Genomic DNA, 14943 nt, shown 5'->3' on the forward strand with positions numbered 1-14943 from the left:
TTGCATCTCAGCTGTCATGGGAATGTGTGGTTGTGCTGCGGATCCCTTTCCGGGTATTTTCTCCATTAAGTAGGTAGGTCTGTTCTGGATTGCTCCTGGCAGTCATCTGGTCAAACGGGGGTTCCTGCAGGATTTTTGCACACTGTGCAAAAGCAGCACGAACCGCTTCAGGCTCCATGATGGCATGCTGGTTGTGCTGGCAATGCACCACTTCTGTTTCTACAGGATAAATAACAGAATTTCTAGGAAGTCTGAGAGCTAAAGCGTATCTGGCTCTGACAGGGACAATCAGATTTATATAGTTTTCTGACAGACAGTTAAGCTTAAAGCTGTACGAACTGGAAACACACTGTCAAGTTAATATTTTAGAAGCCAAAGGTTTTACGAGGCGAGACACTGAGGCCTCTTCTCACAAAGATGCTGCTGCTTTCTGCTGCGTTTCTAGAAGTCCTCAAATGTTGTGCAGCTATCAGACAAGATCCAACGCACGCGGATCTGATCCTTATTAATGTTAGTAAAAAGAACATTTTTAATGAGGGGCATGTTTGGACTATACCATGACTTACAGGCTTTGGAGTGTGTGTGACAGGCAGCAGCAGCTCTCCTTTATTTGCAGCAGGAACAATAAGCATGTTTGAAGCTCACTAATGCAGGAGAGATGATATGGAATGACTTAAAAGCTGAAGTTGGGTTAAGACTTTCCAGCCAGTGCAATGCTCTGAAGGTGTCCAGAAACGTGATGGCAGTTCCTTATTGCAGCCCCCTTATTGCACTGTTCCCCTCAAGTAATTTAGGAGTTTCATGGGCACTGGCACAAAGCCTCAAACCTAAAGTTTAGCTGCGATGTGTAGGTGCCAAGGCCACGAGGGACATGTAAGGCTGAGCATGGTCTGCTGGAAACAATTCTTCCATCCCTGTCCGTCTGTGTCCTGCCAGGAGGGTGGGTTGCTTTATGCTTCCTGGCTCTTTGTCGCAAGCTGCAAATTGTGATGGTGGAGTACGTTTTTCCAAGAGAAGACTGCTGAAAGTTAACGTGAGGTTTGTGCTGTGGAACAGGCACAACATAGGTTCTGCACTGTGGCTGGGTGGTCTGACTGCCCCTGGAAATGTGCACAGGGACCTGATGTGCACCGGTGACTACAGACCCTGGGGCCCCAAACTAAACTATTTTAAAGGAGTCTGGCTTTTACAAGTCAGGATTTGACCAGAACAGCTTGTACCCTGAATTTTGTCAAGATCTAACAAAGGCAAAATGATCTGGAGATGCCAACCTGTCTTAAGACTGTTGATGTGCTTTCTAATTTATTTGTTTCCTCCTGAAACTTCATAATTAGAAGAGAGTTTCTCTAGGTGACTGGGTTTGTCACACAGTGCAGGATCAAAATCAGGAGGCTTTTGGTACTCTATTGTCCCAAGTTCAAGGGGCATTCATATTTCTCCTTATGGTTGCTGCGTGTGGCATAGGATGAGGACAAAAGCTTGACGTGTACGAGTCTCTGTCAGGGTGAAGCACACAAATAATTATGTTATTTAAAAACTAAAAAAGCAAAACTGTTCTTGTGAGTAGCACAGCTTGTGCTCCGACTGTAATTCTGCAGCAAATTACAGTACTTTAGGATCTTCTTGCTGGAGGCACGGCTTAAACCTAATTTTCCCTCTTCTTATTATTACAAAATAATTGTACCTGTTTCTTCTACATTCTCATCAACTTTCAGTGTAAGGGTTTAACCAGCTATGATGCTAGCAAACATGTTTAAAGATGACAGGTACCTTTCCCCTCTACAAACACAATCTACTGTGTTTTTTGTTGTTATTGTTGTTGTTTATAATGAAGTAGTTCTGAAACCTAAATGTCTCCTTCATGCTGTAATATCTCCTTCAATTACATACAGCACCTCAGAAAAGAAACAAGTATGCAGGAAATGAGCAAAGGAGATGGTACAAGGAGTACGGCAGCGAGAAGAGCACTGGATTACTAAAAATACTTCTATTTTTGTCTTCAGCTGTAGGTATTCCACTTGACGAGTCCTGATTTATCTGTCCAACAGCAATTGACAGGAACACATTTTGAAGGCTTGTCAATTTGAGTTAGGTGCCTTCCTGCAAGTTGCTGTGTGCTGAGGAAGTGGGGCTCAGCGTGTTATTGGAGAGAAAAAAAAAAAAAAAAAGGGTAGTTTCTGGAGTCATGATGCTCTTCCAACAGCTTGTTTAGGAGAAGCAAAATAAAAAGAAAAAATCCCTTTGGGAATTGTACAGTGTAGCATAAATGTGTGTCTCATTAAAATGCTCTTCCCTTTATTATCCTCGTGTTTACTACAGTAGGGGTTTTGTTTGATGTTGTGATGATTTATGAGTGCTTCTGGAATGGCAGAGAAAGCAGAGTTTTGGGGAAAGGAGAGATGAATGATTGCCCTTATAAGACTATGGGATGCAGAACTGTAGTTTTGCTTGGCAATGCTAGTCTAGTTTGTAGAGTTCCAGTATTTCTGTAGTCTTTCAATGGGATACAAGCCTGTAATCATCAGTGCTGAATGCATATTTTTCTGAGTAAATGTTTTACTTAGATTTTAGATGTGTTTCTGGTTTGTGGGGGGGGGGGGACGGGGAGATTTACTTGGTGGCGATATCAAAAATACATTTGAAAGAAGCAAGAAGCTTAGGAGCATTTAAAATATTAGTGAACCTCAAGCAGTTTAGCAAAATTGATGGGATTTTATGAAATGCTTCAGTGTCGTTGAAGGAACATTTTTCTCGCCCTCTCCCTGTCCTTCCCTGCAATGTTACCTGAAATTTTGGCAATGTTGGTGATGATTTCTTTTGGTTTGCTGTTTGAAAACCTGAGTGCAGATGGTCACTTGCCATGAGTGACCCTAGCTCAGTAAAACGAGTGGCTTAGCTTTTTTCATTTCAGTGGAGTAAATCCAGAAATCAGGGGCGTGCTGGTGACTTGAGCATGTTACATGTTGAAGGTGAGGTTAGATTACATATGTATGGAAGCCACAGAGGTTTTGTGCAAAAGCTTTCATGTAGCTACACCAGCTTGGGTCAGAGGAAAATATTCCCTTTGACCCAAAGCCTTTGAGCCTCGTTGCTTACATTAATTTTTGATGAGATCTTTATATCTGTAACTTTTCTGTTTACCATTTCCTATTGACTTTCTTACAAATCCTTTGTTTGTAATCTGCTTGCTTACTTTTTGATGGGTACTTTAATAACACTTTTTTGAATTTAAATTTTATTTAATCCTTCCTATTTCTAATTACCCATATTCTGTAACATTTTAAAAACAGACCAGAAGCTTTGGCCCTGTGTGCCCTACAGTATATTAAGCCTTGTTTGGGCTTACTGCAACACTGCAGTCCGAGTTCTTGTAGCCTTGAGGGAATTTTCTTGTGTTTCTTAATTTAATTAAACATTTCCCATTAAGTTTAATTATATGTTAAGATGGAGAATTCTTCCTGACCCTACAACAATAAGCATTTACAAAACAAAGTACAGTTCTCACAGAATTTCTTCTGGGACATTATCTTGTTTGACAGAGCAAATAGTTTAACAGAGATTTTAATATTCAGAGTTTTTGTGAAACCTCTTTCTTTTTATCTCCATTCAGCTCACTGGAACCAAGTTTGCGAGACAGGTTTCCACAGCACAGTCGTTGTTGCTATTAAAAAGTGAGGATCACACCTACGCTGTCTGATTTTGTCCAGTAGTGGTAAGTTTGCACTGGTGTAGTGCTCACCCAAACATTTTGACACACAGTCACTTCCTGGGGATTGTCCATTCCCTGTTTTGAGGACATGGCAGTCAGACCGTATTGAGGTTATGCTCTGAGTTTGTGTGCTGTCAGACTGGCTGTTGGAAGCTTTGGCTAATGAGTAAGGTAACTAGGTGTGCAGGTAGCCATGCTGATCTTCATTAAAGTGCTGCAGTATCATCCAAAAGCTCCTTCAGTATTTTAAGAGAGTATTGTTGCAGGTATGTCACCAATATCCCATGTATTTCCGTATATCTCCTCAGTGGGGTAACATTTTTTTCCTTTATCTACATGAGAGCGATTGAAATTACAGATTGCTCATTGATCTATTGGGCAGAAGCTATTTCGTACTCCGTTTCAAAGTTTTGCGTTTTGGGGCTTTTGTGTGTGTTAAAGACAGTTTGCTATTTAAGGACCAAAAAAAGTGACATGAGAACTGTACATCTCACACGCTAAACGCAAGCTTGCTGAAGGAATTTCTTGAAGGCTGTTTCTGTAGTCTCCCAGCTGGCTTATGATAGCACAACATGAAATTCTAGAAAGAGCAGAGTCCCATCAACATCACATCTGTTCAGATCACTCGCTTTTTAGCTTCCATGCTGAAGTTCATAAATATGAAAAGAAAGAAGGCTCACAGTTCTGTCTGATATGCAGCACATTTTATGGTATCAAAATTTACTGTAACTATTTTAGTCAAATACATTATTCTGGCATGACCTAGATATAAACACAGTAATTTTACCTTTTATATAAACAGCTTTTCACATTAAAAAAAAAAAAAAGGGTTTGTAGGTTTGTTTTACAGTATTTATATGCACAGAAATACCTGCTATATAAGGTAAGCTCCTGGCTGTGTTGGTTTTAGTGGATTTCACTATAAATTGCCTTTATAAAGCAAGGAGGCTTGGAGCCAGCCCACCTTGCTTTCTCTCCCAGGTTGAGCTGCTCACAACAGGTAGGAAGTATTCAAAGGATGTTTGAAAGCAAGTTGTCTGTGGGGAGAAGCTGTTTCTTCTCTGTGGCCTGCTGGAGGTATGGCCTGCACTGTTGGTTTTAGGGGCTGCATTTTAGTGTAGGGCTGAGCTTGGCCCTGATAGTCTCTGCAGTGTCATTTATGAGTGGAAATGTTGTAGGTGAGAAATACCCAACCAAGTCCTATACCTTAAAAAGTTGCTCTAGTTCATGAAGGGATATTCATAGGCCACATCACAGGGGCAGCCTTGCTTTGCCAAGCTTCACAAGGTGACTGTACTTTGAGAGGTGACTTGCTTGGTGCCACACCTCATATAGCTTTCAGGATCAGCAGGTCAGAGCCTTGTTGGTTTTACGCTGCTCTGAGCACAACGCTACCATCACTTGTGGATTTATCATGGTTCTTGTGGTACCTTTTCCCACTGGTCTTGTCTGAATCTGGTCAAGTAAGTCCGTAGCCTCCAGAGATATACTTGGAAATCACTTACGTTGAACACAGATTTTAAAAAAAAAAAAAAGTCAGAAAGAAGGACTTGTCTTTCTCTTCCCATTTCCATTAAAATGCTTTGTTTTTTGAAGCCAGTCTCTTAATTTTGCAACCTAACTTGTCGTTTTGGAATTGTTAGAATTGGCAGCACAGTAAGGGATAGAAAAATGCAAAGGGTTCATGTGATTCCAGGGAAGACTAGGCTTGAGTTCATTCCTGAGGAGCTGTGCCAATGCTTAGAGAATATGCGTGAAAAGCCCATTTTTCTTAAGAAAATATGTCTGAATACACAAGGCAAGGTAGTCTTTTGAATAAGAAGATCCTGATTTTATGCAATCATTTTTCAAGACAAATCCTCCTTTAAGATCTTTATGTAGGTTGTTTCTGTCTTTAGCTCCTGCTCTTTGGAAGGATAAACATTGAGTCATGTCTATTGGTGTTTGAATTTGTAGTTTAAGAGGATCTGATAATGATAAATATAACTTTCCTTCCCTCAGTTAGTACAAGAGCAAATGCTGCAGTAAGTTGCACATGATACGTGTTTCAGAAATGCTGGAGACAGTTTGTTTCTTCCTTTGTTAAATAGTTTCAAGCTGCTAGTAACTCTTACTAGTTTTTGAAAACTAAAATTTTATGGTTTTATATTTGTATATAGGTTTTATATTCTGCCTAAAAAATTAGAAAGTTTTAGCTGAAACATAACACATGCCAAACATTTGTGGAAAGGTCGTGTTTATTTTTTGACAAAGAGCAGAAAGTCAGCAGTGAAGGTACCAGTTCTCTTTTTAATGAAGCTTGCTCCTTAGTATTGAGGTTACTACTTTTTGACTTAACAATACCTGTCATTGGTGATCCACCTGCTGTTTAATAAAACTTCTGATGAATTAAAAATGGGTTTAAGATTCCGTGTCTTACCAAACATGCCACGAGCACACGGATACTTTGTCTTGGAGATAGGGATATTCACACGCTCTTAAGTATTTGGAAAATACCACAGTGGCTGTACCGCATTGTATTTGTTAGGTACACAGATTTGTTAGGTCACACAGATGACCTCCTGGCACTGGATCAAAATTACTTTATCAGAATTCGGCTCTGCTGTTCAAGCGTGAGGGAAAGGGAACGCTAAAGTGGGTATAAAGCCTATCCAGCTGGACCCACAGGATGTCTTATTTCTTACCTGAGATAGGGAGATTTTTCTCATATCACTTGTTGATTCCTCACACCTGCCCCTTTATTCTGCCTGGTTGAAAACAGCTTTCAGGGAAAGAAACAGCACAGGGAAAAAGAAATTCTGCTAGAACCGCACATTGTGGCTGGTAACTCTGCATTTCTTACAGCCATGCTGCATCTTTGCTGTCGCTGTTAGGAATCCACTATCAGGTATGATTCAGGCTGTTGAAAGATGTGGAACTGAATTCTCATCCTGGTTGGCTGCGGGGTCTCCAGAGGCCACTGATCTCGAGAATTTATGCAGTGTATTTCCCCCTGCCTGGTGTCATGGCATGGCTGAAAACCATGTGGTGAATCCATCTGCGTAGAAAAGCTAGCTTATACATCATGGGGCAAGCCCGGCAGCAGGGCATTGGAAGAGCAGGTATAGCAGAGGACAGGCTGAGCATGTCTGGGAGCAGGTTTCCTGGGGCAGCAGCGGGGGAACTCCAGCAGAGACGCTGGATGGGATGGGTGCATGGTGGAGGAGGTTTGCAGCTGTAAGAGCCTAGCGCTGCCTTCTGGCTGAGTCATTGAACAATGCATTTAATAATATTAAAAAATATTGAGCAAGCAGCCACCAGCGTGAGAGGCAAACAACTTGATCTGCTTCAAGGAGACATGAAGGGGTTACTTTCTAAGAAGCAAAGGAAGGCACTTTTCAAGGAGTGGGTATTGAATTGTTAGTGCATGCTGTGTACGTTCCCCTCTCTGAGTGCCTACATTGGGTAGAATCATAGAATCATAGAATATCCTGAGTTGGAAGGGACCCTTAAGGATCATCAAGTCCAACTCTTGACACCGCACAGGTCTACCCAAAAGTTCAGACCATGTGACTAAGTGCACAGTCCAGTCTCTTCTTAAATTCAGACAGGCTCGGTGCAGTGACAACTTCCCTGGGGAGCCTGTTCCAGTGTGCAACCACCCTCTCTGTGAAGAACCCCCTCCTGATGTCAAGCCTAAATTTCCCCTGCCTCAGCTTAACCCCGTTCCCGCGGGTCCTGTCACTGGTGTTAATGGAGAAAAGGTCTCCTGTCTCTCGACACCCCCTTACGAGGAAGTTGTAGACTGTGATGAGGTCTCCTCTCAGCCTCCTCTTCTCCAGGCTGAACAGGCCCAGTGACCTCAGCCGTTCTTCGTACGTCTTCCCTTCCAGGCCTATCACCATCTTCGTAGCCCTCCTCTGGACACTCTCCAGCAGTTTCATGTCCTTTTTATACTGTGGTGCCCAGAACTGCACACAGTACTCGAGGTGAGGCCGCACCAGCGCAGAGTAGAGCGGGACAAAAGTAGGTAGTCTGGACAAAGATGCTCTGCTTCATACAGATGTTACAGCAAGAATATGGATGAGAATGGGGCTTCACCTGATGATCCGTGTTCGTTGTGTTACTAAGCATCTGGGTTAGGTTTCTTATTTTTACTCCTATCCATGTTTTCTTCTAAACAGCTATAGACCTTAAGCACGGAGCCAGTAAGGGTTAAGGGGTGCTGGGACTTGCAACACACCAGTAAGAGCAGAAACATCCCTTCAGCAGGCTAGCTCCAGAAGCAACGCTGAAAATAAAGACATTCAGAGATGAGGTCTGTACCCAGTTGCATTGCCTGGGTTCCTTCTCCAACTACCATAAACTGTTTTATTATTGCTACTTGTACAAAGAGTGCTAGTGGCCACTCTGACCCGTCTTTTTGTGAGCAGAGAGCAAAGAAAAATCAGGTCTGAATCAGGTCTGTGTCTGCAAGATCATGTATGTAGTCAGTTCCTACCCAGAAAAAGATTGTTGGCTGTCTGGTTGAAAATTGAGAAGGTACTTTGCTGATTGTTTCAGGCAGAGGAGTTGAACCTTAGCGTGCTGGTGCCTTGATTTTTGTCTTTCTACATGAAGCATTCCTTCTCTATTGGTTTTTAAATTATTTTTGAGCCATTGTTAGCTGCAATCTTAAATGGATGATACAGCTTTTCTGGGAAGGGGGGGTGTTGGAAGCCGTTTGAAAATTGGTATCGCCAACCTATACGACCAATAATTGAAGTGGTTTCTTGCAAGTGGTGAAATCAAATTAGCAGCCCAATTTGCCTACGATTTTCAAGTGAAAAAAAAAAAAATGGCACTCCTATTTTTGTCTGTGATCACTGCCTTGAAGATAAATGACTTTGCTCCTTGCTGCAGGCCAGTGTATGTAGCCTTAGACACTACACAGTGTTTTTTTTTGTTTTGTAATTGATTTTTTTATCAGAAATTTTCAGAACAATTTCAAACCCGAATATCTTCCCTCTGCCCTTTTATTTCTTAGTTGCTCTCTGCCTGATTTGGCTGTCAGTATAGTGCACTGACAAATAAATCATTGTCAGGGCTCAGCTCCCCAGTGCCGGAGTCGTGAGTCCCAAACTAACCCCGCAGTGCTGCAGAGGTCCTTACTGCACAGCTTTATCAAAGCTTGCTGACTTGGCGGCATCCCGTTGTGAAGGCAAACACACGCCTTGAAAGACACTATCTTCTTTACACAAGAAAAGACTGGAAACAAAGTGCTGTACAATACAATTTAAATACATCTAACGCGAGCAGTGTGACTCCTTTTGCAAGGCACGTGGCCCGCTGTGTGAAGCACTGCAGTGTGAGCTGGGCGACCAATGCCCATTTCTGTGTGACCTTGAGCAAGCAGATTCCACCCGTTTCGTTGAACACTTGCTGCATACCTGGCTCTCAGCTCTGGGCTTTGCTGTCTGATTTCCCGTGTATAGTGCTAATAAGCCATCCTGGAAAAGCCTCACTTTCTGACAGCGTTGGGGCCAATTTCTGCGGCTTGCCATCAGAGCAAGGGAAAGGTACAGCACTGCAACTCCCAGCTTCACTGCCGCCCTTTGAAAGCTTCACACGAGGTTCAGAAGACGCTAGATCATTGCTAAGTGTTTTGCTTTTGTTCCTTTTCCAAAGCATTAAAATCTGACCTTGCAGCCTGCAGAGGAAAGCTTCTTTAAAATACAAACATGTTTAATGAAAGTTGACAAAACTCAGCGAAGCCTCAACTCCGACTGATCATATGGTGCAAAAGCAAATGAGCATTTGGGAATTCTGCGCGAGGCCGTTTCAGCTTTGGCATGCTGGTGCTCGATTTTATGGGGTCTGTGGGTTGCTGTAATCATTTAACTTCTCACCGTACTGCAGACATTTGCAGTGAGCAGAAGGCATCAGATGTAGGATGGTGAACTTTTGAACTGCTGTGAAAGCAAAATGTGCTAAACCGGAGAGTGAAAGGTGATGCCACCAGCAGCCCTGGAAATTTCACTTCGTTTAGTTTTTCAAGGATAAGAAACAGATGAGAGAAAAACTTTGTTGTTGTCGTTGCTTGCTTCAATGAGGAAAATGGTAAATTCATTTTTCAAGACAAATCAGAGATGGGTACTGTTCGCTTCTTCAAGGAAGGCCCGAGAACAAAGACACAAACATTAGAAGCGTAGGAAAGTGTGCTAAGATTCTTGTAACTTTGCTGAAAGGTAATCAAAATAAAGCAAGAGGGGTTAAAAAGACTGCAAAGAACTTAAAAGATGAGTAACCTCCGGAGAGACCCTCCAGGAGATACTACATTTATATTACTAAAAACAATCTTCATCTGCAAGTTATCAGTAAATGAGAATTTTAATAATAAATTATCTCTGTGATCATTATTTTCTTTCTCTTGGAATGGCAAAAGACAGATGGCACCTGAGCTGTTGTGCCTGCTGCACGGTGCACGTCTGATCATCTGTGCTTGGGAACATGCACCTTGGCTCCCCTGCTGCCTGCTCGCAGGTCCCTGAGGAGACCTAGGATCTGTGCCTTGGAGGTAGAGCACAGAAGCAAGCTGTGAAGCCTGCTAGAAGAGCTGGAGAAGGAATCGGGGTTGTAAGCATGACTGGAGGATGGCAGCATTCACGTCAGACTTGGTGAAAGAGGAATGGCACAGACGTGGAACACAAAGGTGTTGCTGAGGAGCACAAAGCCCCTCTTGCTGGTGGCAGTACTTTTGTCCTGCGTTTGGAAGCCTTGCCCGGAGCTATGTAATTAGATACCTGCAACGAGATTTTAGCACTCTGACCCTAGACCCTGTAATTAACATTTTTTTTGCTTATAGGCACTTAAGAGAAGTATGCCTTGGGATGCATTTCTTCTTAGGGTGACTGCCAGTTTGTGACCTGACTTCTGGTGTTCGTCCCCTCCAATCTTACGCATGTATCCTTTGCTTTCCTGCAGGGAAAAAGAGATGCAGACATGTAAATGATCCTTCTGGAACTCTTGTACAGGATTTCATAGTCTGTCACAGAGGAGCAATCGTCTGTCACATTAATATGGTTCTTATTACAGTATTTATGTCAAAACCCCTGTCTTTCATCATTTTCATTAGCATGAAAAGTAAGGTTTTAACAACTATGGTAATAGGTAATAATGTAGCATTAGAACATAAATCTAGTGACAATACGGATACCCATGAAGTGACAGGGAGATGTTATGATTTGCTTCCAGCACTTATTTTAGGGACAGATTTGTGTAGGTGGCTTAATTTTTAGAAAGTATTCGCTGCAATTATCAAAGCTAACAGGAACTCTTGGCAAAGAGTAAAAGGTAAAAGAAATCCTCGGCCTGTAATTAAAGGCGAGAGGTTACAGTTCCAGATGAGCAGCTTTCTGGTGGTGCTTGGCACACATTCGCTTTCAATTCTGACCAACATGTGCCTAAATGTTGTAGTAACAGGCGGATTCATGGTCAGGCTTGGGTAAAGGAAGGACACTTTGAAAACAGTGTGTGTTTGTGGCAATGGGTAGGTAAAACGTTAACAAAAGTGAGCAGATCTCTGCTATTGAAGTCAATTATTTTATCTGTTAGGATATGCTTTATTGCTGTCAGAGCTGTGAAGAGGAATTCAGTTATCCAAACCAGGACTTGAACACAGCCTTGCAGTTAATTTGCAATGTAATGGACTGTTTAATGGCTTTCATCGGTCAGAAAGTTGGTTTTAGAAAGAGTGTGGGTAACACTTTTAAAGACATCCAAGTGATTTACAGCACTGGTACACAGAATCCCAGAATCATCTAGGTTGCAAGAGACCTCCAAGATCACCTAGTCCAACCTCTGACCTACAATGCGACATGGTGCCGAGAGGAGCAAGGATCATCTGCTGTGGTGCCAGAGCTGAATGCCAAGCTGAGGTCTCTTGGCAGCTCTGCTGCAGAGCCCTGAGCCCCTCCACCCGAAGCACACGTTGACAGGCCCAGAACCATCTTGAAGACCGTGCATAGCCTTGTGTTGGTCTTCACAGAATAGCCCATTTATTTTAAGGACCGGGACTGTTTCTACCCTGCAGCACTGTCTCCTCTGGCTGAGCTGTGGGATCAAGCACCACATCCTTGTAGCTGAAGATGTGCACCCAGCCAGGCCGTACGCACACTGACTTGCTCCTGAATAAGCCATGAGGCTTGTCTGCACGAGGATGGTGAGGCCCAGGAAAGTAGGACATGAAAGTGTGTGAACACAGGCGCTCTTTTTTTCCACTGCAAATCCCTGCATGCGTCTCATAGAGCAGGCCGTCACCAAGAGCACCTGGCTACTAGGTTCAGCAGCTGTCCTGTGAGCTGAGGCTCCGTCTCGGTGCACTGAACTGTTCCATCAAGCCCTTGATTGGTGACAAGGTGTATTTGTCAACTGCTGCCCTTTTAATTTCCTTCCCCTGAGTTAATCAGTCATTGTCACTGGTGGAACCGAGCTGACTGGTACTGGTGTTGGATTGTGATACAAACTTTTTGTCTGTAGAGATCAGAGTGCTCTGCAAATGAAGGTGAGTGCTCATCCCCATTTAATTGATGGCGAAAAAAAAAACAACCACGGTGATGAAAAGCAATTTCTGAAAAGCAGCAGAGCTGGTAGTTAGCTATTGGGAATAAAATCCTGTCTCTTACTGTCCCTGCGTGGGCTTCATAAATTTCAAGTGTGCATAATGTGCAGCAAGAGAAATGTTTTGATATATATCTTTTTGACAGACAAATCATAGCCTATCTTTGTGTTTCCAGACAGGATGAGCCTTGTTCTTAAAATGAGATTTCCAGTGTGAATATTCATGTTCACAAAACCAAATTCTGTTTATTTAAGTATGTTGCAGTATCCATAGATCCACAGATTGAAGCACATACTCCTGCCTGGTAGGTTGCTCGCTAGGGCACTCACAAAAAGTTTGCAACCTGGAATTAGCTGCAGTCAAACGAAATTCACTTGAATTATACAACTATTATCTTTGCATTGGTTCGAATCACTTTGTCTTCTTTTCAAAATGGAAGTTTGGTTCCACATGAATAATGAACCATCTTTTGTAATCCCCATCACCTTTGTTTCAGTACAGTAGATAATTCATGAAGATGGGAAGCACTGGGAGTCCAGGCTGTCGGCTGGTGCCAGTTTATGCCCTGGGTGGATCTGGCTCAAAGCCCGTCACCTGCAAGAGCCTGTCCCCTTGGAAGCGCACACACAGCAGAAGGGACAGCTGTGTTGTGTGACTGATGATGGCAGCAAGATGGCTGGTTGCACCAGCAAGCATTTATAAGACCCGTGCACGGGCAACAACTTCTCCAAAGTCCATTCTGAAGCAAACTGGCAGTTTTTAGTTACTCTGATAGATTGAATCTAAATGCCTTTAGATTTGCAATGGGCTGCTACAGCCACCACTTCCTAATTATGCTAGACCTTCCAGCAACTGGCACGGTTTTCTTGGGTTAGACTTCTGCTTGCATACGTTAACTTACGCTTACCTCAACATTCAGGAGCGTCGCACTCTACCAGTAACCTTTGTCTGGTTCATGCCTGCGTGCACAGGTGTGCAGATCTGCCGACGTTTATGCTTCCATTGCCAGATGTATCTGCAGAGTGACATCTATCTGCCAACGGTGAGCGACAAGCAGGAAGAAGTGCTGCAGTCTTTCTTATTAAAAAAAAAAAAAAAAAAAAAAAAAAAAAATCTGTTGCCTTTATATTTACATAGCATTGCTGCCTGATTATTCAGGAGCTCTGAGGCTTATCCCAAGATGATGATTTTTACATCAAAAGTAGATTAATGGAAGTCGACAGCCTCATGTCCATCCAAACGCAGTGTGAAGTGATAATAAGTATAGAATTGCTAGTCCGTAGGGTCCCATGTCACATACTCAGACTAGATAAATGATGAATATGTAATGAAATTACATAGAATTGAGACAGATGGCTCTAGCTTTTGATAAATGCATATATCTTCACAATCAGATAATAATGCCAATGTGTGGAAGATCAATTGGGATATAACAACTTTGAAAACGAAAATCATTTTTCTGCTTTCACTTTAAGATGCGCATTTAAATCAGAATCAATCTTAATTTAATTATAAATTTTTTCATCATGAAATTACACAAGAAGAAGAAGAAGAGAAATCCCAGGAAAAAAATACAGGGACATTTTCATCTTATTTTGCTTTGAACTGTAGTTATTTATCCTCCGCGTATAATGAAATACCATCACCAAAAAGAAAAGACAATTATTTTCTCTCCAATAGACGTTAAGATGGATTGATGATCCCCACTATAAAAAGGACTAAATGAAATTCTTGACATCTTTTCAGGAAGATGTCATTTGTTCCTATGAACTCCGGTTATGAGGAAGCTTATAATACGGTCCACCTGTTATTGATAGGGATGTTTAATATTTTACTGACTATTTAAGGTGCAAAGTCCTTGAGATAAATCAACTTCTCCTTCTGTCTCTTGATTTTACCATTTTACTTTAGGTACATCTTTCAGAGAATTGACATGATCGACTAGGGACATGGTGTAAAAATTACCATTTGAAATAACGTCATTACCAAAAAGTAGGGATTTTTGAGAACAAAGTAATTATGAAGCTTATTAAATTCAAAGTTTCTGCATATTGCAGATTAATAAAAAAGTAATGGCAGCAACTCATCACATAATTTTTGCATGGTGGTTGTGTATTGTCTGAATTACTGTCACTTCTTCTGAATTCAAAGTCCTTGCTTGTACAGATAAACAAATATATCTGTCCCTCATGTGCATGGGACTCAGGATATCTGTAGGTGAAGTGGAAAGAGCTCGTGGTTTTCTGCAGTCCATCAGCCAAACTTTGAGTACTACATAATGGAGAAAAAAAATAGTCAGCCAAAAGCGAATGTTTTAGGTACTGCAGTGCACAAAAAACGCCTAGTGTGTATGAAGAGTTTATAGTCTCTGTCTGAAATGGTAGCGAGGTGAGAGGAAATGGGATACGGAAGCAGTTTTGTGAAGTTGGGTAAAAAGTAGTACTAAATGATAGCCCCACAGTCCCCTGTGCTTCATGGCTGCCCGTGCTGCTCCTGTGGGAAACGTTTCAGGTGAGGTGGTGGCTGCAGAAACCCTGAGTCAGGAGCCAGTCCAAGGGAAGGTAAGTCGGGTCTAGCCTACACCTGGGGGCTTGCCAAGGGAAACCCTTGTGTTGTGCTGTACAAACCAGGCTGCTGGTTGCAGAGCCAACATGGC

General features: G+C 42.3%; 1 long non-coding RNA gene across 1 annotated transcript in view; it reads left to right on the plus strand.

Moving 5' to 3' along the window:
* The window catches only part of LOC118157211, a 100759-nt gene that overhangs the window by 24514 nt on the left and 61302 nt on the right, over positions 1-14943 (plus strand). The window contains exon 3 of the long non-coding RNA XR_004746580.1: positions 3611-3712. This is a non-coding gene — a long non-coding RNA (uncharacterized LOC118157211). The remainder of the gene's footprint in view (positions 1-3610; positions 3713-14943) is intronic.

Source organism: Oxyura jamaicensis (genome assembly GCF_011077185.1).
Source record: "Oxyura jamaicensis isolate SHBP4307 breed ruddy duck chromosome 4 unlocalized genomic scaffold, BPBGC_Ojam_1.0 oxy4_random_OJ72816, whole genome shotgun sequence".
Classification (NCBI taxonomy): Eukaryota; Metazoa; Chordata; class Aves; order Anseriformes; family Anatidae; genus Oxyura; species Oxyura jamaicensis.